Source organism: Pieris brassicae, chromosome 12 (genome assembly GCF_905147105.1).
Source record: "Pieris brassicae chromosome 12, ilPieBrab1.1, whole genome shotgun sequence".
NCBI classification, from domain to species: domain Eukaryota; kingdom Metazoa; phylum Arthropoda; class Insecta; order Lepidoptera; family Pieridae; genus Pieris; species Pieris brassicae.
In genome coordinates this window covers 8,271,226-8,295,993 of record NC_059676.1, presented here as the reverse complement: position 1 = coordinate 8,295,993, position 24,768 = coordinate 8,271,226, and the positions used below count along the sequence as shown (strand labels likewise).

The 24,768-nt window shown below is 33.1% G+C and overlaps 1 protein-coding gene across 6 annotated transcripts in view; it reads right to left on the bottom strand.

Annotated features, from left to right (window-relative positions):
- Positions 1 to 21,857, bottom strand: part of LOC123716973 (fasciclin-3) — an 83,991-nt gene extending 62,134 nt beyond the window's left edge. For all 6 annotated transcript variants that reach the window (XM_045672709.1, XM_045672710.1, XM_045672711.1 and 3 more), the window contains exon 1: positions 21,669 to 21,857. The gene's annotated coding sequence lies outside the window, so the exon portion shown is untranslated. The remainder of the gene's footprint in view (positions 1 to 21,668) is intronic.
- Between the last annotated feature and the right edge of the window lie 2,911 nt (positions 21,858 to 24,768).

Genomic DNA, 24,768 nt, shown 5'->3' with positions numbered 1-24,768 from the left:
AAAGTTCACCATACAAATGCTATATCTACAGAATGTTTTTTATTGATTTTATTATTAATGTTATATTGATACCACTACCGAATATGTCGAGCTCTGGATAAGTATTGTACCTATATTTGAACATGAACTAAAGTTACTATGTTACTTGTGTGTCGGCTCTCAGTCTTATCCTAGGTATTCGTGAACCCGAGCCAACTCAATCATGGAGTATATATGATAAGAATCTCGGTCAGTTATAGTAACAAACGTAACTAAGTTTAATAGACGTTTTACATTTATAATAAACGTGCGTAAAACGGCCGAAAGGGTTGTCGATGAATTACTATAATTTATTAAAGGTTAAGTCAAAAAATTAAATATGTGTGTTACAAATAGTGCGTAAGCGTTTTAGTATTATTTGCGCGCTGTACAGATATGTGCGCCGGCGCATCCGGCGGGCATACCAAAATAGCTGTCCCACAGAAGGAATAAAGCATACGCTCTCTACTTATTCCGGCTTTTTGTGCTGGTTAAGTGACAGACGACGCGTTCTACTTCTGATGGGTTTCCGGTAAAAGTAAGATTCGACTCGTCCAATTAAAAACTCTTGATATTGGGAACAAGCCAAATGCCTTAAAACAATTTGCATGATCTTAAGTGACAGTTCATAGACACTTACATTGCCAGAAGGCTCGGAAGTGCGTGCCGGCCTTTAAAATTGCCTGACAAAAGGACTGTAGCCTCTTACTATTTCTAGGATCGATATTGAAGCAAGAACAGCATGATCATAGAAAATACTAAACGATGTTGACATTTACTTTATCAACACTTCCACATTGCCAGAAGGCTCGCAAGTGCGTTGACAGCGTTAAATCGTATGTATATCGAAGTTCTTGTTAAGTCGAAAACTAGTTCCCTTGACATTCGAGGTATCGAGATTCATCAGTTTTTATTAAAATAATTTTTAGGATATCTCTCAAAATTCTGTTTGATTTTTTCGAATAAATCTTGAAATAAAGTTTTTTTAATGCGTACAACTGTTCTATTCCGAAATATATGACTTCCTACTTCAAAATTCACCTTCAGCCACAATACTTAACAAGTTTGACGTATACCAAATCGGTTTTGACTTACGAGATGTCACTGTGCACTAAATATACAATTTAAAAGATTTTAATTTGTTTTCCTATCTGCCTAATACCATATTAGGCAGATCTGTGACTAAGCTAGGCAGCAGGAGAGTGACAAATCTCCTCTTCCTAAAAGAGACCTTATTTGCTTAAACTTAGGTGTGGCGGGCTTAATTATGAATATATCCAATTATTTTATCGTAACGTTATATTATAATATACAAACTCCAATAATTAAACATAGAATCTGTAATCTCATAAATTAATGATTAAAAATGAATTATAATCGACAAAAGCGATTTAATATCAAAAAGCAATAATTAATATTGAAGTGAAATTAATTAACATTCGCAATTACAATTATTCAGCATACCGTGATATGAATTTAAAGCTTTTGTTAAAACTCTCCAGTTACTAGCCGATTCTTACACCGTACATCAAAATCAATGTTTCAAATTTTGTTATGTACAACGAACACACGTATTTTCAATCCATCCAGTGTTATTTCAGCGGTAAAACCATAATACCACCGGACATACAACGACCACCATTTAAGCCTTGACTTGTTTAATCGCGGAATATGCTTAAGGAGTGTTACGAATATCCAATCTATACCACTTTTACACCACTTTTACACTTTTTATCACACAGCCGAATTAGGCATTACGTATTTTTATTCCTTTCGTAAATATTTGAACCTTTTTTTATATATGTATTCCATCGTTGGCCGTGTTTAATATAATTGATTTTTCTTGTATACGAGCAGTAGGTATACGAAATAAAGACTAAAGTTTCGGAGAGATTTCGGACCCCAGCTTTTCACAGACGTCTCGATAAAGTAATAAAAGCGGCATGCGATATAAATAAAATGTTTATTACCTGTCTACACAGAAAGGACTAGATATATATAAACTAGACGCAGAAGTCTAAAAGGCAACAAAAAGGCCGACGACACATGGGTGTCCGTGGGCTGCGATACCTGTCATTTATGGCTGTCCCGTTCAAGTTAGACTTATTAAATAAAATACCTATATTTATTGTTTAATAGTTAGTCAACCAGTAGTGTATAGATCCTATTTAATAATTCTCACGCAGTTGCTAAATTTACACAAAGACTCTCGTAATTTAAAAAGAAATCAATGGCGCTAAAACCATCTTAGGTCTGGGCCTCAGATTTCTGTATCTTATTCATGATTATTGTCAACCTAATAGGCAAGTGGGTGATCAGCCTCTTGTGGCTGACACACGCCGTCGACTTTTTGAGTCTAAGGCAAGCTGGTTTCCCCACAAAGTTTTCCTTCACCATTCGAGCGAACGTTAAATACCCACAAACAAAGAGATTCCATTGGCACAGTCGGGAATCGTACGTAGGTTCAGGGAGAAGAGTACCAACATGAGCACACGGTCCATACTGTTCTCTCGTATTTTAGTTTATATAAAACTCTCGAAACTACAGACTCCTGTAACTTTAAAGGGTTTAAAAATAGAGGTTTTCGAAAGTGGCCGTGATCATTCGTTTCGGTGTTACAGCAAGTCATCTATAATGTCGACATTGTTGGTACTCGGTTGCCTAGCATTCATTGATTGGGGCTCACCCACCCCCTTCACAACGTGGGTCAAACATATCGTTGAAAATACATTTTTTGTACGTATAAAGAAATCAAAATTTTCATTAATATGATCTTAATACTATCCACTGTTAGAACAAGGTTTCAAAGTTTTCTGGACCTCTATGTCTAAAATACCTTGAAGGAACCTCTTCCTTAAGGTAATTTGAACGTTGAAGGATCAGATTTCGATAAGATAAGAGATAAATATTCTTATATTCATCTCTTATCATACACACGCATTTACTTTGACCCGAAGTTACTTGAGGACTTTTCCAAACTTTTCGTATCAAATATTTTTCTGGTTCCCTAGGAGTATTACGCCAAAAGCGAAACAATTTTCTCTTATTTACGATTTCAGGGAATCCAATTCAAGACCGCGGAGGTGGTTTTAATTAAGCTGAGGCATCTAAAGCTTCCCGCTTTCTTGCTTTGATAGCATTTCAGTATCGATGTATGGACCGGTTCGAATCAATGTTCTACTTATGTCGACCACAACCGTCAGACATTTTAGTGGGAAGCTGGTTTCTCATCGTGGTCAATTTGAGCTTTAAAATTTTTAAAAGCTACCATACTACCGTGGGAGGTTTACAGGTAAAAGTCATAAAGATTTTCACGCGGAAATATCGACCCGTATCAATATTTATAGGTCTCACAATCAATAATTATAAGCGATTTATAGGGAACATAAACCTAGTTTTATTTAAGATAAACTTTATAGGTTCATTTTACACGGTTAGATTTACTTATTGCTGATTATTCCGTTCGTAATTTAATGTGGCAGATTTTACACGTGTCTAGGGAGGGAGTAATATAAAGGAGTTTCTATATATATTACTAGCTTAACCCGGAAAACGTCGTTTTGCCATGTTTATTATTTATAGGAAACATTTTTTTAGTGCAATAAAAATAACTATCTACTATAATCAAAATAGGGGTTGATCGTAGGGTGGATGGAAAACGAAAACGTACAAACAAAAAGAAAACGTAGCCACCCAAAATATACCTGGCAACGAAGCAACATTGCAGTGGCGAAAGGAGCAGGAATGACCTAGAATGTGAAGTCATAAGAGATACCCAAAACCGATCAAGCTTCTTTTCGACGCTGGATACCCTCTGTATCAAAGATTCCTCTATCTATACAGAACTTTAAGTCAAAGCTTAAGTATAATAAATATTTAGGTAACATAAGGTCAACTGGCAAAATATTCAGTTCGCAACTTTCAAATATTATAAATAATATATGTGTATTATATATGTTCTACTCTAATTGTAGGAATTGCATTTGTAATTACAATTTTTTTTATTATAGTAAACATTCAAACTTGAGGGTTTTTTTTTAAATTTGTTTGTTGTATTTCAAACGGCTTGACCTAAAATGTTAAATTAAATAATTGTACCTAGCCCAGCCATAAGTTCTGTTACAAATGAAAATGCATTTTTTTAATGAAGTAATGTAATATTAATAAAATGTATACCTACATATTTATTAGTCGCAGCAAAAAGTAATAAATATTCTATTCGAAATGGCCACGAAATTAGATAACTAAACACGAAAAAATGGCGCAAAATCGAAATTTTTAAATCCAAATTCAAAATTATTAAAAAGTTGAAAAAAGGAACAGTTTTTATGAAAAAGTATTTATGCCCCGACTAGTGTTTCTAAGAATTTGTTATCAACTATCAAAATTACATTCTTAAACTCTAAATTACGTTCAAGCGATCCAGTTTAATTGGCTAGATTAGAGTCGAAAGAGGGCGCCACAATTAAATGATTGATGTAAGACGAAAACTGTCTATAAATGGTGTCACGCTAACGAATTATATTGTACTTAAAATATCATTTGATACTGTAATGGTGATCATAGATACTACTATTTTAGATTGCGTTCTATGTTTTTTTTTTCTAAAATTGCAGTCCATATATCAGGAGAATAAGGTTTTGTTTTGGCATACGCACCATATGTTACCTAAAAAAAGGCAAAAGATTATACGTAGAGCACCCAGAGAGTTAATGTGAGCAATATTAAAAATCTTCATTATGATAACGTAAAAACTTAGGTATGAAAACCGAACCAGAATATACAATTATATGGTAGTAATAAAACATTTTAAAATAATTATTTGTTACGTCAAATAAGTCATTTGTATATCTCAATTGTATTAAAAAGGAAATTCAGTTTTGTTAATAATAAACTGTATTTTCTCGTTATCAAACTATATTTATACAGGTTAATATTGTGATTATTATTTACCGTTTGTAAGGAAATTCGTTAAGTCAAAATATATTTTGACAAAAAGCACAATCCTGTTCTAACATGACTTAATCCATAAATAACAAAAATTTCACACACAGAGTAAAACAAACCAACGAAATTAGTTTGGAAAAATAAGCTATAGAGTTACATAATATAAAAATTACTTTAGGCTCTCACAAATAGTAGAACTTTTATCAGTTTACTCAACGGACAACAAAAAAGGTCCGTAACCTATGTAGTAATTCATTTACTTTTGTACTCTTTAGACGGTCAAATATTACTCCATATTACAGTAACTATATAAAAGCCACCAATGTAAACTGTTATTAATAAATTTTAAGAATAATAATCAATGGTGCTACAGCCTTTTTTAGGTCTGGGCCTCAGATTTCCTCAGATCATTTGTTAATCTAATAGGCAATAAGGTGATCAGCCTTCACAAACACCGTCGACTGTTTGGGTCTAAGGCAGGCCTGTTAAATGCGCAAATAGAAAGTCCATTGGTACACAGCTAGGTATCGAACCTACGACGGATGAGAGTCGGACGCTGAAGCCACTACGGCAACACAGCTCATAAATGTTAGTAACATATTAATTTGATATTTTAAACTTTTTTAACAAAGGTTTAACATTCGTACTTGCTATAGGAACACGCTTTGTTTAGGCATATAGGTCGCCTAGATTAGAAATCCCTGTGATTGCATGCCTTCAATAGTCTATGGTAACTTTCGTTTTACCTATATAATTGTGGCTTTTCTTGGAATAACATTGCGTATGTAATGTAAAAATAAAACCACGATATATGTACAACTGAACCTTGACTTTTAACGACTATAATTAAAATATGTTTAATAAAAACGCCAGTATAAATATAATACTTTTTTTTTTATTATTAAAAAAGACCTGATGGTAAGTGAGATTGAGTGAGTGGCCTATTGGAAGAGATTATCAGATCTTCATCTTCCCTAGACAGTCTAATATAGCCTATATTATTAGAGATAATATTAGCAAGGATTTCCACTCATTTGCTGTCCCACGGGACCAGGAAAAAACCTGGGGCTGGCAAAAACAATGAGGCGAAACTCCAGCGAGGTTGTAGACGAGCGTTATTTGAAAGGAGTTGACGGTCGTGTTGTTCCATGGAGGATTCTACGAAGTCCAATCTATAGAAGAATAAAAGGCAGGCAACTGTACAGCGATGGTCAAGACTTAAGCACTAAATAACCTTCCTGAAACTTGACTCAAACATTTTACGTTGTTCCTTTCATTTAAAATACTATGTTACTTTAGAAGAGTTATTAGTTATTCGCAATTCTTTCGATTGGCATCAAAAAAGGAGTCGTGTCTTTTTTGACATTTAAGTCGGTTCGATTCCCAGACTTAATTAATTTTTAGGAAATCTTTGAATGCAGAATTACTAACTTTAACAAAGTCTTCCTTCAGTAAAATATCTACGATATTTAAGGCACTTTCCCTTTAAGTCCCATAACTTTGGGACGCTAATGGTATATACACCACCATTAGCGCTAAAACCTTTTAGATATCTGATTTCTGTATCTATTCCTTAATCATTTCTACAACGCCAGTAACCGTTCACCGTCTGTGCCTGACACACAACGTCTTTAGGTCTAAGGCATGCTAGTTTCCTCAAGATGACTTCATCGTACGACGGACTATTAATTGCCCACATAGACTGAAAGAAATACTTTTAATTCGTTTAATACTTGACAAAAAATATTTTCTCGTGAATATTACTGTCGTGGAGTTCCAGTCACGTATAAAGCGTTTCTAAACGTTCCAAGTTAATAATGCCTATTTTCGTATAGATAAAATCAAAGTACCGTAAAATATCTTGAAGATTACAAATACTAAGAACGAGTACGCAATACGATACTAGTGAAAGGGGATAGACCGAGAGCTGAATCATTAACACAAATGCCACATTCGATTTGCGATGTTGCGATGTGATGGGAGTTTTTGCCGCGCACCAAAACTGTGGAACTAGTTGCCTACTGAAGTATTTCCGGACCAATTCTGCTTAGGGTGCTTTAACAAAAGAACGTACCGATTCGTAAAAGGCCGGCAACGCGAGCCCTCTGGCCATGTAAGTGTCTGTATGCTATGACATTACATCAGCTGAACCTTCTGATCCTCTGCTATATAAAAAATTACTAAAAATACATCATTAAAATTTCAGACAGACATTATTTACTCACTAATTATTCGTTCGAAACTAATTTACAAAAGAATTTATGTTCAGTCTCGTCTTCAAATACACTAATTGTTTTATACATTATAAAGTGATATTTTTTCTTACAAAAACAAACCTACAAGTTCCAAACTTTCGCTGCTGAATTTATAAATGAATAGGAAGAGATTATTAAAATCGGAAATCCAGTAAAGCTTACTGAGGTACCGCTACCGCCGATGGCTCACGTTATCGTATCTGAAGTACAGAAAAACCAGAATTTTCTGGAAGTAATTAACTAAGCTAAATATTAATAATATTAAAAGGATATAAAAGAATATCCATAGCACCAAATCACCAGCGACATGGGCACACCCCTCCACATACATACCACATTACAGTCAAATTATGTACTACTTAGTTGAATTGAATCATTTTTTCCTTTTTTTTCTTTTGTAACTATTATACATGTTCCATATTTGGTCAAATGTTTAGTATAGTTGTTTTTATTGTATATAATTTGTGTTAGATGTTTACGAAATAAATAAATAAACCAAACACATGTTTTAGCGATTTTGTTTACACCCTACACAGAAGTATACCTAAACATCTGTGTCAAATCAATAAATATAATGAAATACTAATCGATAATAAATAAAACATATTTTTCCATTGAAGAACAATATCTGCATTATCCATATCCAATCGTTTTTAATAACCGAATCTAAGAGTTAAGCGGCACAGTCAAACTTTCTCATATATATACTGTTAATTGACATGTATCGAATAGTGTTAAAACCGTGAAATGGTGTTCAACACTTGCGTCTTCATCGTCTTTTACAATCACTGACTGTTCTAATAATATTGGGATTGTAATGTTGTTTCAAATAAGAAAACATTCTCCAAGCTTCTCTTTCTAAGCGCACATTGTAGGGTGTCGGCTACACTATTTATCAGTATTTAAAAATGTTTAAAATAAATAAACTATTTTATATGTCTATGAAAAATGTGAAACGTTATCGTAACGCGTAATGTATAGATTTCAATGTGTTTCAGTATGAAATAGGTCCTTGGAAAGTACAACATGTATTATTTTAATTTATATATTTCGCTTTTATTTATTATATTTTCTTTCGCAATTGCGAGCAGTGTTAACATCAGGTCAGGCCCGTTTGCCCCCGTTTGTTTTGTATTACATATAAAAACAAACACTCTAAACGTCAAATTATGAAAATAATGTAAAGAATCGCATATATACCCATTAAAGAACGTAAACTTAAACGTCATGTAAGCGTTAAGTTAAAAATGGAACACAGCGCACGTTTCTCCTTCACATTACTGCTGTAATGAAACAAAGCCGGCTCTTAGCCTACAACGCCATGTTGCGAACAAAAAGTACAAGAGTATCGAGGCCGGCGACCCGTCTGCATCTTTAAACCATATTGCGGCTTATTAATTTACTTAACCGCGAATTGGCATCCGGGTTTTAGTTACTTAACTAACAACTTGTCTTTTCACTATACTAGACTTAAATTCGAGATAAAATTGTAGCTGATTGTTGACAATCACAATAAATTTTAATCGAGTTAAAAGTTTTATTAAATATAATTTTTGAAGGGAAATAATTAATGTTACAATGACCTTGAATTCTTTTGGGCTTAATATTTATGAGTGTTCACAGATTATATGAAACTCATATAATACCAATCGAAATATAAACATTAATAATATTACAGTAAAAACTTAAAAATGTATGAAAATATATTAAATTTAAATTTATTATGCAGAGGAAAGATTTCTATTTTGTAAAGAAAAAATAAAAAAGTCACCGCATTTAAAAACATTCTCTATTTTATTTACTTCCAATAAAAAATGGCCACCTATAAGTCTGTACAGGATATACAAAAACACACAGATTAAAATATTACCCCATAGACAACTACAGATTATCTACCTTTGTAGTTCTATATAACTTTTGTTACATAGGAGTATTTTTAACGCAAAAAGTGATACAAACATTTTTCACTCGGCCTACTTGCTCCTCAGACCGTCACAAACACATAATCGGGTTAGGTTACATCACTGTAATTTATTTTAATGCTCCACTTTGTCCACTTGGAGGCTTGCTTCATTCAAAATATATAATATGTGTATCTATAAACTACGATTAGATATAAAAAAAAACGAAATTTTGACTTTAAATGTTAAATTTATTTATTAACACTTCATTGCAACGGAAGAGAGGGACTGGCAATAAAGTCTCCGCCACTCTTTTTGTTTTACACAATGTTTATAAGGAGCTGCAACCATTACACCATATTCCACACGACTTCTTAAGTAATTAATAATCTTAAAATAAATTAAAACAAAGGTTTGTCCTCTATCAGCAGGAGGCATGGTGAAATGTGGAAACCACATACAAGAAGGCACCTACAGAGAGGTAGACGCATCCACTATTACTATAGCTAAAATAATCCAGTGGCGCTACAACTGTAAATGGGTCTTGGGATCAGATTGCATGTGCAATCATTGCAGAATCATTTTTCGATTTAACTTCATAGATTGTTCTGTGACTATCGTTGACAGGTGTCTATCTGACACATGTCATTGATATTTGGGTTTACCAGTTTCCTGACAATGTTTACTTGCCAGCCAGTGCTACCACTAAGCTCTACTGTAATATTTTTTTCCGCATAACATGTTTTTAATAAATTATATACGGTTATATTGTACGTTTGACATATACTTAAAACAGGGAAGGTATTTCATGCGTTAATTGCAACACAAAAAGTAAATGAAAACAGAATTGCGTCACATTAAACCAACGTAATATCAGCGCATGCGTAATTATAATTTTATTATTCGTAATGTTGTTTATGAATACTGTTCTTCAGGAAGGATTTGTAATGCTATTTCTCGGACGTAGAGAATCCTCGAGCAGTCTAACCACTGACTAGCCCGAATGCTCTTGTGGTTAAGGTCAAGAAATTGTGAATATATTTAAATCTCCTGTCACGATGTTTGTTCGCGATGGACTCCTAAACTACTCAACCGATTTTAAATTAAATTGGCACACCGTGAGCAGTCTGGTCCAACTTAAGAGATAGGATAGCTTAGATTTTTAATTATAGTCGCAATTTTATTTTATTGCAAATTATTTGTCTATAATTAATTGACAGTCACAATTATCTGTTAACTCCAAAAGATTCTAACAGATGTCGATACTTTTCGACTGGATTGAGGAAGTAATCAATAGATGGCACTGCTATGGTAAACCGACAAACGTGTCATATAAGCTACAATTCAATATCATGATTACCACGTGTTATTGAGGCTAAAGTATAAATTAAATTTATTTTGTAGTAAACGAAATACCGTGAAATTCAATTTATTCTGCTTTTTATTTTTTGGTGTTAGCATAGCCAACCACGTGTTACTTAGAAGTGTAAATCAAATTCAAATTATACTGACGATAATATAGTGAAATTATTCTTTCGTGTCACGGTAAGGCTAACTAAAACCACATTAAGGAGAAACGACGTTTGCGAGGCAAGCTAGTATTGTGTATATATTAACAATAATTCAGTGGCGCCATAACATAGTTAGTTAGGAATCAAATTTCTGTATCATTTTCATGATCATTTGTCAATCTAACAGGCAAGTAGGTGACCCTGTGCCTGACACACGCCGTCAACTTTTTGGGTGTAAGGCAAAGTATTACAAATGTATTTAGTAAATTCAAATCCTATTGCTCATCCGAAACCGAATATGTAAAACGTGCAATAAGTCACGATTCGTTTAGAAAGTGAATTGACCTAAAGGTCTACATTCAACTACGTATTGTGTGAATCTACAGAATACTTTAATCAGGAGTTTATCAGTATCCAGTTTACAATCTTATAATATAAACAAAACGCATTTTTGTTTAAATGTGATTGGCCAAAGTCAAAAATCATTTATTCATGTAGGTAACACAATGTACACTTATGAACGTCCATAAAAAAAGTATACATTAAATGCTCCTAATTTTTTATTTACTGTCAGTTCTCAAATCGGGGGCGTAGAACGAAAGAGAACTGGCAATAAACTCTCCGCCACTCTTTTTAATCGCCAAGTTTTTTTTTGTATTACACAACGTTTGTAAGGAGCTTCAACCATCACTCAAATCAAACGGTTTCGACGTTTGTCTGTCATTGATAGCCATCAAAAACATAACCAAAGATTAAAAAGTTGTGAGATAGTCAAGTCGGTAGATACAGTAACCACTAAAATGACCTTCTTTCTTAGGTTATTCCGTAATTATCTAACTTAACAACAACTGATATCAATATACCAAACAATGTTTTAAATAAATACATTGACTTGGTCATCGCATGGAAATACAATGTGCCTCACAAGAAATACAAATTATATTGAATTAGGTTGTTCAGTGCGATTATAACGAAAGAGAGTCGATTACCCAGGTCAGTAAGAACAAAATACACACGCCCTTCGTTTGTTTGGTAACCGAAAAGACACATCGCGTATGGTGTGGTGATGAATGATGTCGTTGTCCAATCATTTGATTCAGCTATTTTAGAGTCTTGCACATCAGATGCTATTAGGCCACTGAATTATAACGAGGATTTATAGGTCCTCTACGATTAATTACGCCATTACTTATCCTCAACATAACGCTAAGTGTGACTCTAGTACGTCAAAATACGGGTCAAAGCAACATATGATAAAACCGGAGCCCTAGGTTTAATTCCAAGAGATAAATTAATATTTTTGAGGTGTAACGTTACTCAATGCAACATTTCAGAGTTGTGAGTATGACAAAAACTTTATAGTATACATTAATCAAAACGATTAACTTACTGTTTAATTTATTGTTATTAGAGTAGTGTACGGTTAAAAGGCGTTTAATTCCACTAAAATTGCATTAACTTATAACTGCCAGTTAAATTTCAACCTAAGAAGTTATGCGTGTGATGTTATCAAAATTCTTTGATGACTGCTATTATATGTTAATGTGGTATTTGCAAGCGGGTCACGGACAGACATACAGTACATATAGTGTTCGTCAATGTAGCTATCAGTTTTGCGTGTCTTAGGCGCTATTTACATGAAAAATTCGGTTTAAGTTGAAATTCTGTAAACGTTTTGCAGTGCATATGAAAGATTGAGACATTTATATCACGTAAAAAAATATTGAAATTGTTACCTCTATTTTGTGGGTACTAATAAAAATAAGTCGAACATCCAAATGTGAAATACCTGAAAAAAAAACAATGAGTAATGCTGAACAGAATAAAAATGATACCTTTTTATTGTATGCAAAAATCTAACGTTATTTTTCATTCGACATTGAAATTTCATCTCTTTATAACGGGAATAACGTTCAAATTTGGTTGAAGGCTCGTGGCCGTTAGCATAAACAAAATGGCGGTATACGCGACAGTTTTTTTGAAGTTATTTGACAGGTCATTGATACATGAATACCAATTGTTACAGTCAAAATTATACTCAAACTGGTTTCTAAATCCGAAATACAAATAGTTGTTACTACAGATCGTAGATATGAAATAAATTAGTTTTTATATAATAAGTATATTTGTATTAGATCTTGTAACAATTACCGTTGTAGCATTTAATAACTACGAGGATGACATGGGGGCTTAGTCAAGATGCCTTAACAGTAGTGTATGTAGAAAGTTAATTTGTATGAAAATTACAGTTGGTGTCGACAAAGTTTCATATAAATTTAGTTTTCGACTTTCTACATACACTACTGTTAAGGCATCTTGACTAAGCCCCATGATAAATAAATTAAATTATATTGTGTTGTTATTAACTCTCATTATTAACACTTTACCGTATATGTAAATAACAATAAATTTATAACAATTTAAGGAAATAAAAACTAGTTGGACGGTTAACGTTAATTAGCGATTTTCTGTGCCGGCCCTTTAGGGAAGACTATACTCTCTTCTGTTTCAGGCAACAAGAATGCAGTAACTAGATTAGATCTGATCCAAATATTGTGGGGAATGGAATGCATAGATTACAGTAAATAGTAAAAAAAAGGGTACAAATGTTGGTAAATGCTATAGATATGCGTTATTACAGGACACCCCAATTGGGACATCACCATTAAAAGATGTAAAGCCATTTAACGTCGAATAAAGGCATTTATTACATTTTCCCTCAATTCTTATCTTTTTGACATTGACACTATCTGTAAGAAAAGACATTGAAAATAATGAATTTTAAAAAGGTAATTATCGATTCCACATTTACAATTACATGTTTTTAATTGCATTTAAATAAGTCTTAATATAAATGTGACGCTCAGACATCTGAACCATACGGACAAGAAACAAAGAAATACGTACGTAAATTTATTACGCATTTTGAAAATCAAGTTTTTATACTCTGTGTGCAATTTTGTTCAAATTTACACAGATAACGAATGTTTACAAAGCCGTGTATTGGTTACAAGAAGATTGGTGAATTTAAAACAAGAGTATACATTTTCGTATAAAAACGAAAATATTCCTACACAGATTTTGGTGAATAGGGAAGCTAGCCTAAAGTAAGCTGGTATAAATAAAATCCCGGCTTACCATTGTACAACTTAATAAGCCAGCTGAGATTACCGAAATTGCCATTATACTGCCAATAAGGCGCAAACTTTTCTACGTAAAGGTAGATAAGGCAAAGAAAAATTTAGTAGAAAAACTATTGTAAGTCTGTGTTTAATTTAAAAACGAATTAATTTCCTCTATTTGTTTTTAGATATTTTTTTCTAAATAGATTGGGGCAAATATTAACTGATACCGTCGTAGACACTTACACTACCAGGAATCGTAAATGCTTTTTCGACATTTTAATCATTTTGCTAACAGCCAAAACATGCAGAAATTTATTACCTACGTAAAAACTACAGAACATATATGGAAAATATTAAATATTTAGCTTGGCCTGTAACAGTACAGTTTACTACTACGTTATCGATTAAGTAATTAAAAATAACACAAATACTTGCGGGGCAAATATCAAGACCTCACAAGGGCATAAATACAATCTTTGTTTATGGTTTTAATGAACAAAAATGCCGACTTGTTAAACATAGAAACAACTATAATAAAGCCTGTTATTTTGAGTTTGATGAAACTTTTTACACCTTCCAAATGCTTCCTTTGTTGTCAAGAATTTTGATTCAAAGTATGACTAACGCCGGAGCTCTATATCGAACGAGACGTATTTGTTATAGATACAATCGCTATCAACTAATATCAATTACAACGGTTGAATATACGGGCGTGAAACTACGTATACATTCGTGGCTGGATTACAGCACTGATTTCTGAAGAAACAATGTTGATGGTCACAGAAGCCTCATCACTACTGGTCTTTTAACATAAAAATGGTGGATATAAAATATTTGATGAGAAAATTTTAATTAAAATTTTATTTCTATAAGTTTACTCATCGTAGACATATACTTTTTACAACAGTGTGTATAGTATGAAGAACCTAAGTAATTTCTTTATCATTATTTATCCCAGACAGTTGTGTACAGGGTTGTCTGATCTTAGTTTCAAACAATTTCACCTGCCAGCAAATACAATCTCGCTTTAATAAAACTTTATTTAAAAAACGGTGAAAATTACAGAGAAAAGCAAGTCAACTAACACCTTGCGGCAAACTATCATTGCAAACGCGGTGGAAAGCCCTCTAAGGCTAATTTTCAACGGTTCCGCTTTTATTATACACTTTCGTGCTACGTCGTTCCAAGTTTTCGACTATCAGCCATACTAATGTTGAAAGCATTATGCCAAAATCAGGCTTTAACATTTGGGGGTTTTGTTGGAGATTACCAATGCCACTTATGAATTATAAATTCCATTGTTGAAAGCATAATTAATTTTAGAGAGAAAGGAGCCAAGGCGAAATTAAAACAACCACACTAGTCACATCGGGTTGGTGTAATACTTGTGATGTCCCAACGGAGACATCTTTCAATAAAGTTACTTTGAGTAGCTGTGAAAATTTGAGTTTTTATTCTGGGGTATTCAGGGTCGAGACTTAGCGTAATTAAAAGAAGTGACCAAGTCATATCGAGTTGGTTTAATATTTGGGTTGTTTGCCCCACATCTGAGAAATCCTTCAATATAGTAACAATATATGTATTTAAGACGCAAATAGTGAATCACTTAATAGGTCACAAGAAAGATTGCTTTGAGTAGCTGTCAAAATTAGATTTCTTAGTCGGGGGTATTCAGGCGTCGAGGTGGTGTGATTCCAGTATGTCAAAGATATTGGATTATTACGGTCTGAATCTAAACTCCTCTTCAGGGATTCCAAACTTATTAGTGACAACCCTATATTGAAGTTAGTGTCAGTGCAACACTAATTACTTCCTGGCTACACTTCATTTGTCTAGCCCCTCTGCAAGATAAACCAATTTGCCACTTAAGGACATACCCTTAATTAAAAGATAACATTGGGGAGGTTTGCCTTCATACTAGATAGAGCTTGCTGAATTTAGCTTTTAACCTTTAGTACAGAAAATTTGGTTAATAATTAATTTAGTTTTTTTTTTATAAAATAGGGGGCAAACGGGCAGGAGGCTCACCGTTTATAAAACATAATTCAAAACACAACTTTTTAATCAACACTTTAAAGAGTTATTTCAACGTCGCATAAATATACACTACTGTTACTTATTAGTAATACAACCACCAAAATATAAATCATCTGTCATCTGTCAAACCTTTTTAAAGTATGACAGTTTTGACTTAAGGAAATGTATAGTCTGTGGATTGTCTATAGAAGATATATATTAAGGTTTTACAACCCTTTTTCCTTTTCTATTATTGTGACGACTGTTTTCATAATAAATAAATATAATTGAGACACGTTTCTGAATACTTGCTCAACTTGAACCAACCAATACTAAGTGCATTGGCATTTATCTCGTTATTTGCTTTCACTTACAAAAACAACAATAAATTATATACCGTATTAATATCCGTTCGTTTTCCCTTTAATAGCACGTAACACGATGAATAAGAAATGTAACAATAGTTCCCACGCTCGTTGCAAAAATTAACGCGAAAGTATGGGAGTATGACAGGAAAATCTGTTATGTAATAATATATATACATATATATGTTACACAATTTTGTATCGTAATAAGGGGCATGTTTTTGTGACAAAAATAACCAGCGATCTACCGACTCCGCACCTAATGTGGAGTACTAGACAGGCGTTTGACCGCAATCCTCTTTAATGGCAAAGTGCTGACGCGGGATAGTGGAAAGCGCGCTTGCCTGAAAGAACCTAATTACCCACAATTTAAAAATATCTTTAATTATTTTACCTTCTCGAAAGAAGGCTCCTTCGCTGCTTTGTTAATGACGATGAAGAACGTGCATAGGAGCAAATTGGGATTTAAACAATTACTTAAAACAAGCATTGTCAGTGATTGTCAGCTGGTTTCATTATCCAAAATACCATTCGTATTTGTATAAAGAGAAAATTTGATAGTATGAGAAACGACTCACTGGCAAGTACCTACAACTGAACTTTTGTATATAGAAACCAGACGTATAAAGCCTTCATCAAAAGACTCTATCCCAGAATAATGATAACTTGTATACACCATCGTAGTTTGTACAGACTTTTACACTGAATAACAAGTCAAATAAACATCGCATAAATAACAGACAAAACTAACTCGGTTTTTTATCTATGTAAATTTAAATAAAACCATGTGATATTTTTTAAACCTATGCCATTCTGTGTGAGAATCTAAAAATAAATATGTATTAGTATTAATAGACAAATTTTATACATTACACTTTACGCATTATATTTTAAAACATTTGACTCAAAAAAAACTCGCTCGATTCGAGGTTAAAACTCACCCCAAACCCTGCACAGGATCACCTGACACCCTTTTTTACCTCAGGTAGGTGGCAGATGGCGTACAGGTTATTTTGAACCTGTCCTAACAAAAAATGTTTTGGGTAACGTCTACTAGAAAATGGAACTATCGTTGTAACATTTTAAATTTAAATCTTTAAGAAGATTTTTGGAGTTCTAGAAGTGTACGGATGATGGTAAATCCTTTGTATAAAATATATACGTGTCAAAAGACAGAGAAATTATTAAACTAAGATAAAAAGTACGATAAATAATTATTGTCTATGATAATAACAGCATAATATATATGGTGCGATTATCTTTATCTATGGTAATATTAAGGAATCATGATTGGAAAGTTTAATCTTATTTTTGACAGGGTAATTTGATCAAGTGTTTTGAAGTCGAGGGTTATTTCGATTCGGGGCAAATTGCTTATTATCATGAAAAGCAGCTTTCGTGATAACAAATAATTACGCATAATTCCTATTAAAATCAAGCCTGAACTTGACGCATAACCAAAAAAGTTGTTCGACTTCTAGTGCCCTACTTATAGACAGGTACTATGTATTTTTTATAATTAATTAAACAAATAAAAAAATTAAGTAACACCAAACAACAATTCCTTACACTAATGGGACATGTGTGTTTCTCTTGAATAACGAAAACAATGACTTAAGTATAAATATTTAAAAAAAAAACATTTCTAGCTCTGGGCCTCAATTGATAAGCTTGTAGCTTATTATATTAGACAGGCTAAATTATAGTAGACAATAAGGGGAGAAAAGTGATTAAGCACTTCTTTGTGAAGTGATTACACTTGTAATGTAAAATAAAAATTCAGTGGCGTTGAAACCTGGTCTGGGCCTCAAATTTCTGTATCTGTTTCATGATAATTTGACTATTAGATATAAGCAAGTAAGTGATCAACCTCTTGTGCCTGTCACGCCGTCGACTTTTTTTGAGTCTCAGGCAAGCCAGTTTCCCCACGATTTTTTCCTTCGCCGTCCGAGAGAATCTTAAATGCGCTAGACAGAAAGTCTATTGGTATACAGTCGGGAATCGAACCTACGACCTCCGGGGTGACAGTCACACACCGAAGACACTGGGCCAACACTGATCAAGTAACAATATAAGTCAGAATAATGTTTATTTTCAACATAACATATTGCTGTGTTAGTGAGCATTGCTGTGGATAAGTAACCAAACGATTTTGGTATTAATATCTGAAATAAATTAAAAACTAAAATAAACTAAACTTCAAATTGACCCAAAAATGCATACGAAACTTTATATACATTTACAACAGGTATGGATAGAAACGCTTCTACGTCCCAAGCATTCAGATAGCAGATAAAACAATAGGGAATACTTATGCTATTTAGATACTAGACAAATAATTAAGGAATGACAGTACACAACACAGAGTATGCGTAGTAGCGTATTAAAGGAGATGGAATGTTTTTAAGTCTGTGCAAATAGTTCTTATTTATTCTGTGACTGCAATGCGGAAGTTCAGTAAAAACAATTCCCTAACCAAAGTTAGACAAAAAATCTTGTATATTTTCTAAACCTTGTTAAACTTTGTTTGTTTATATTACCGACATTTTAGTTATATAATTTCAGTAAATTCAAACCTCTCGAGGGCATAATTTTATCTATATATTTTCATTAATTATGATGTTTAAGCCAGTTTATACAAAGCAATACCACATTATTCCGGTGAATAAGATCCGTTAAAAACAGTCCGAAATGTATAAATGAATTTCTTTAAATTCACTATAATGTCATGAATATCCATGAAAAATTAATTGTTAATTATTTTACCGTTATCTTATTTCATGACCTACATCTAAGACATTTAATTTTGACTTTAATATAATAAATGAAAATGTACACTTAAATTCTTGATTGTCTCCTGTAGCCCGAAATTAAAAAAAACTAAATAATGTTTAATATAAGATTTATTCTCTTTAATATTCGTTTGATTTTGCCTTGAGATACGTCTTATGCGGACAACAGATTGCGACAAAGAATTCGCTTTTAACTGAACTCGATTTGAAACATCTAAGTAACCACGAAAGTATTACAGAGTTGTAATGTAGGTCGGTCCGTTACAGCGCAATTAACCAAATTTTATGTTTTGCGTTACCATTAAGTTCAAAGATGTTTTACGCTTACATTTTGGTCATATTACGATGTTGCCAGCTATAAAATTGCGTTACCTTAATGGGAAAAGCTTCGATAATCTTTTATGTATTAGATTTACAGTTGTGTCTTTTATATTTATGGGTTAATGGCTTGTTTGATTAATCGTCATCATGCATTGATTCTCAGTCCTAGATAAAGCCATGTAGGACAGGAGCCATGGAGGAAAGGACAATGTGTCCTTCACAATGCTAATATAAAGCCAACCCATTCAGGAGCTGAAAAACTTTCGAACCTATTCGCATATATACCTCTAGATTTTTACAGTGAATTAAGTGTTTGGAAAGCAAATAAAAATACTCGGAACGAACCATTTCCAAGTAATTACTTAATTTCTATACATTTCAGAACCAGTCTTTGGTAAAAGCTTTCATTGTTACGTAATAATGATGACTCAAAGTAACACATTCTCTGCTAAAAGCAATGTAAAAGGAACCAAAGTTAAGCCACTAAAGTTTTGTTTCGAAGCCTTTGGTATGAAGGCTTAGGAAAAGCATCAAAGACAAACATAGGATTGTAACTTGCAGCGCTTAGAGTTTATTCTTTCATTTATTGAAGGAGTTTTTATATTTTAAAACTATATTGTGATAATGTTTCGCGACGAAGCAATTTTTCTCTCGTTTAAAAGACTTTTTATATCCGAGGTGGAAATTTCACATTAAGAGTACGTACTATATAGAACACGTAAGACTGTTTACATTACCAGTCAACATATTAATTATTAGCCATAATTATTCTATACGGAATATTGTAATTCATGTAAAATCGCACCCTTTTGTGAACTTATTGAAAAACGAGCATATACTGGCACTTGGGAGGGAATTCTCAACTTTTTCCAACAAGGCAACCACGATACATCAATAGGAATAACGTTTGTATTTAGTTTTTTGTTCAAGAGAGACGAGAGAGCAATACCAAAATATACCAAGATACCGGGATCCTACCATGCCTTCAACAAGATCTAATTCATAGCTTGAAACATTGCAGAGCTGGTAGAATTGTCTTCTGTCGCTACTCTGTCAACTAGTCCAGATGACAGAGTCACTAAACTTATCAAAAAGATTTCGCTATTGTGCATACCTCCTCACGAAGCAAAACCTAAATACCTCCCTTTATACCTAAACATCTGTATTAACAGTCCGTTATTCGTAAATTGGAAATATCGTGAGTCACACATAATTATTCTGATCACGAGCATTCCATATTATTCGTCATATCAACGCGAAGCCAGATAATAACTAGCCCCGGTCAAGTAATATGCGTATTGTACAATAACTTGGTATCATAAACCAATATACAACTGTTAATGTATAATCGATACATGGTTTTATGACTAAAAAACAAATTAATTTAAAATTTTCCTAAATTCAACTTCTTACACAATAATTAAAAACGAGTTCTAGGTATATAAGGCAATAATTTTAGGCATGGAAACCGTTTAATATATAATTTTAAATTTGCACAACGTAAAACCTGTTTTCTGGTTGGTCTGGCCTATGGCTCGTTAGATCGAGTGATACTCGTAAATTAATATTCCACTCTTTTATGTTTTTAGACTTTAATGAATATAATAGTTGTTATCGGTTTTGGTTAATAATATACTAAGATACCCTTCTTAATATTGAATTAACCAGAAACATTAAATATTTAAAAAATTGTCATAATACGACTACCAAATATTAATTATTGCATAAAAAACACAACATTGAACTGTTATTTGTTAGTTTAGAAACTAAATATTAAAAAAATTACAAAAAGTCCATCGAACCATAGTCCAAGTGCAAAGGAATGTTTAATTATTATTATTATTACATATCTATAAAAATGCAGAAAATTCAAATTATATATTTAATTATAACTGTAAATAAGTTCATCTAATATAATATATTCATTTTACGCAATAAATCATTATATTAAAAGCCTGGGAAAAAACACATGTAAACTTTCATTTTATATTGTTAAGCCAAAAAATCCAGAGCTAATTAAAAAAAGTCTCAATAATTCAGTTAATTAAACTTGTTAATACGAAATAAAGAAACAAGTTCCTCACAAGTCAAGATTATTTTATAACATTTATACAAAATCGGTCCTACAATGTAATGGATGACAAGTATTTAATAAATAACAAATCGAATAATTTGTAATCTCTAATTGTTATATGTATTTTAAAAAAATGAGAATTGAGAATTCGTGTGGGTAGGCAGTTAATTGGCCCTTACAATTGCCTGATAGGCAAAGGTTTCTTTGTATCTACATTTCATAAAAGCCACGCGTGAATACATAATGTTTGCAAAAAGATTAACGTGTCCTTAGAAAGTAAACGTATTCTAGGACGAACTAACCGAAAACCTCGATAAACGATAACAAAGAAATATAAGATTACCTGATAAAAACGTTATTGGGCCGGCAATGACTCACTAAAGCACTTTTTCACTAAGTTTTCAACTTTGAAAACAGTATTTTACGGTTGAATGCGGTGCCACACCTCGGAGCACTTTCAAACCGGTTTTTAAGCGGACACGTAAAAGTAGTTTGGGTAGATGACAAACAGCACGCACACCTTCCGCGAACGTTACCGATAAACTGACGTAAAAGTTGAGCAGTGTTGCCACAGTATAGAATTTTGTTCGCCACTAAAGTTGAAGGCGAAACATTTTTTTAAGAATTTGGCTTTACATGATATTGTGTTCATGATGTAGTGAAATAAAAAGATCTCTTGTTTCAATTTAAATAGTTTAATGTGTCAAATTAAGACATAATTACACAAATGAATTTACATTTTTATTTCTAAACGTAAATTATATAAAGAGTTAATCACATCACAGGGTATTTAACTCCATAGTAACACCTTAACTCGTCTTTTGAAAAATAGATCTACCAAATTATTTGCCTAACATATAAACTACATAAATAGATAAAGTTGGAGACGATGATGAAAATTTGAGTTTTTTTTTAACATTGGCAACCCCGAAGTTAAACTTTCTTCGTCCCTTCGAACAATATCGTGTGCGATCGGCAACACTCGTGCGAACAGCTCACAAACCGAACTCCAAGCCCCTTTACTCTTGAAAATAGAAGTGGAGCGTCTTTTGTAAAATATCAATGCTTTTGTTACGCGGTTTTATTTAAATTTAATGAGATAGTGTGGTTTATACTAGGTTTGTGGAAAGGATGTATGAAGTATTCATTTTAATGGCAGTGAAGTGCTTGTGGAAACTCCACCCTAGAAAAAACAATAAGAAATATTTAGATTTTTTTTTATTTAAACCACATTCCAATTTTGTATATGAAACCAAAGAATTCATTAGCCATATATTTTCTACGGCTGTTCTTATAAGAAAACACACAAGTATTTCTATGCGACAAGTAACACTAAATTTAAAAAAAAAACGTGTGCGTGTACTAATGTACACACGTAAGAAGTAAAACTTCTTTATGACCTTATATTTCGAAAAATGATTTACTATATGCAACTTTACAGAAATTGGTTAAATTAAGTAAAATAAGATAAAGTTTTAAAAAAGGCTTTTATTATTATAGACATGATTACAAATAATACAATTATTTAATTTTACCTTATTACTAAGATTATTACAGAATTTCATTAATTGTAATATAATTATTATATATTTTTGTTATTAATAGCTTCGAATCTCTTCGAATCGACCGTGGTAGGGATAAGAAAAAGATGGCGCGTAACGGAAAATGTGACGGTAAATTTTTTTTCAACGCTGATAGAAGTTACACTTCAAAAAAACTTGTAAAATTACATAAGCAAACAAATAAGCCAATAATATTTTTAATTGTTAACGTCTATTGAGACTAAATTTTTGGTTAGTAGAACCCACTGCAGTTTGTACCGTGACCTCGGCGCAATCGAAAAAGCGCGAAACGCTAATCACGTGGTATTGCTTGATTTTTTAATGAAACATGGGATTAACGCGCAGGGGTCACTTAGAGATAAGTACTTACCGCCCTGCATCACTAGCATCGAAAATGCGTGGCCGGCCTTTCAGGAAGTGGCTCTTGAAGGCGCCTTAGTCATGGCGGTTCAAAAATACCTGGAATGGCAGCTGGTTGCATAACCTTGAAACATTGCAAAGACGTTTTATACGTAATCAAAGCAACGTCTGATCTTATGTTATCGTGGGATAAGTATATTATTTCCACGCGAACAAAGTCGTGTCGAATATATAGTAAGTAATCAATTTATTATCATTCTTAGCAAGAACCGGATATTAACTTTCAGAATATTGAGCGTTTATTGAATTCATAAGTAATTGAAAGTGCGCTAAATAATGTTTAATTAACTTTCCATTCTATTTCAATATTTCCATACCATCTATTTTTAATTAAGAGCGTTTTTACTTTCAATTAAAATGTATGCGGTACAGTTTTAAATTATTGAAACATTACGTACGTAATCGTACAAATAATAATTGTTACTATCAAGCTAGGAAATAAGACATCACCATGATTTTAAATCAACTATCGATATGCTGCTTATTAGTGAATGCTATTAATATTAATGAATCAAATACAGGCCCCACTGCAAGCCCAAAGTTTACAGCCCACCTTTAATAGCAACTTTTGTATTTCAAACAAAAATAATCTTAATTACAGTTTAGGTATTCGGTTAAATTGGTTATTATTCAATCAAAACGACCAAACAAAAAAAAAATCATGTTCATTTTTAAGACAATTCAGGCTAGATCTAAAACATAATAAACTTTATTACCGTTTCAATGAAATTAAAAATTCTATTCAATCAATGTTTAGCAAGTTTGTCCACTTCGAACAGATGTTCGTTATTAAATTAAACCAAGCTGCTGCTCGCGTCCTCTGCGCACAAAATAAAGAAATGTAACATTTCGTGTAAAAATCATCACCAATTCGGCCGTCAGCCAAAAAACGTATTTCTCGTTGTAATGGTTTTGAAGACTACCTGTAATAAAAAGACTTAAAAAAAAGATTCAAATGTAACCTCTAAACTCTAAACTGGTACTGGAGTGTCACAATGCACTGGAGGCAATAACCCTGACAAACAGAGTTACCCTAAAGTGGATCTCTCGGCAATGATGCTGCAGTGGAACTTGCGAGGAGAGGCTCGGAGATGTTGCCTGCTGGCCCGTACTCGCTCCTTCCCTTGCCCTTCTTGCAAGTGCGATCCATGATACGCCAGATCTGCGGAACCGTTGGTGCGGACTGCAGGCAGTCCAAAATGGCTCTGCCAGCAGTCAACAACTGACAAAGCAGCTTCTAAACTTAAACAGAACTAATCTAAAAACAATGATAGGGACAATTAGGGGCCATTGTCTTCTTAATAAACATCTTTTTGTCCTGGGCGCGACAGACAGCTCCATGTGCAGAGGCTGTTTCAGCGCAGATGAATCAGTCACCCACGTAGTCCTGGAATGCGAAGGTGTGGCTAAACAAAGTGTAGAAACCATCGGAACAGTGAGGTCGCTCCGTGAAGCCTGCGA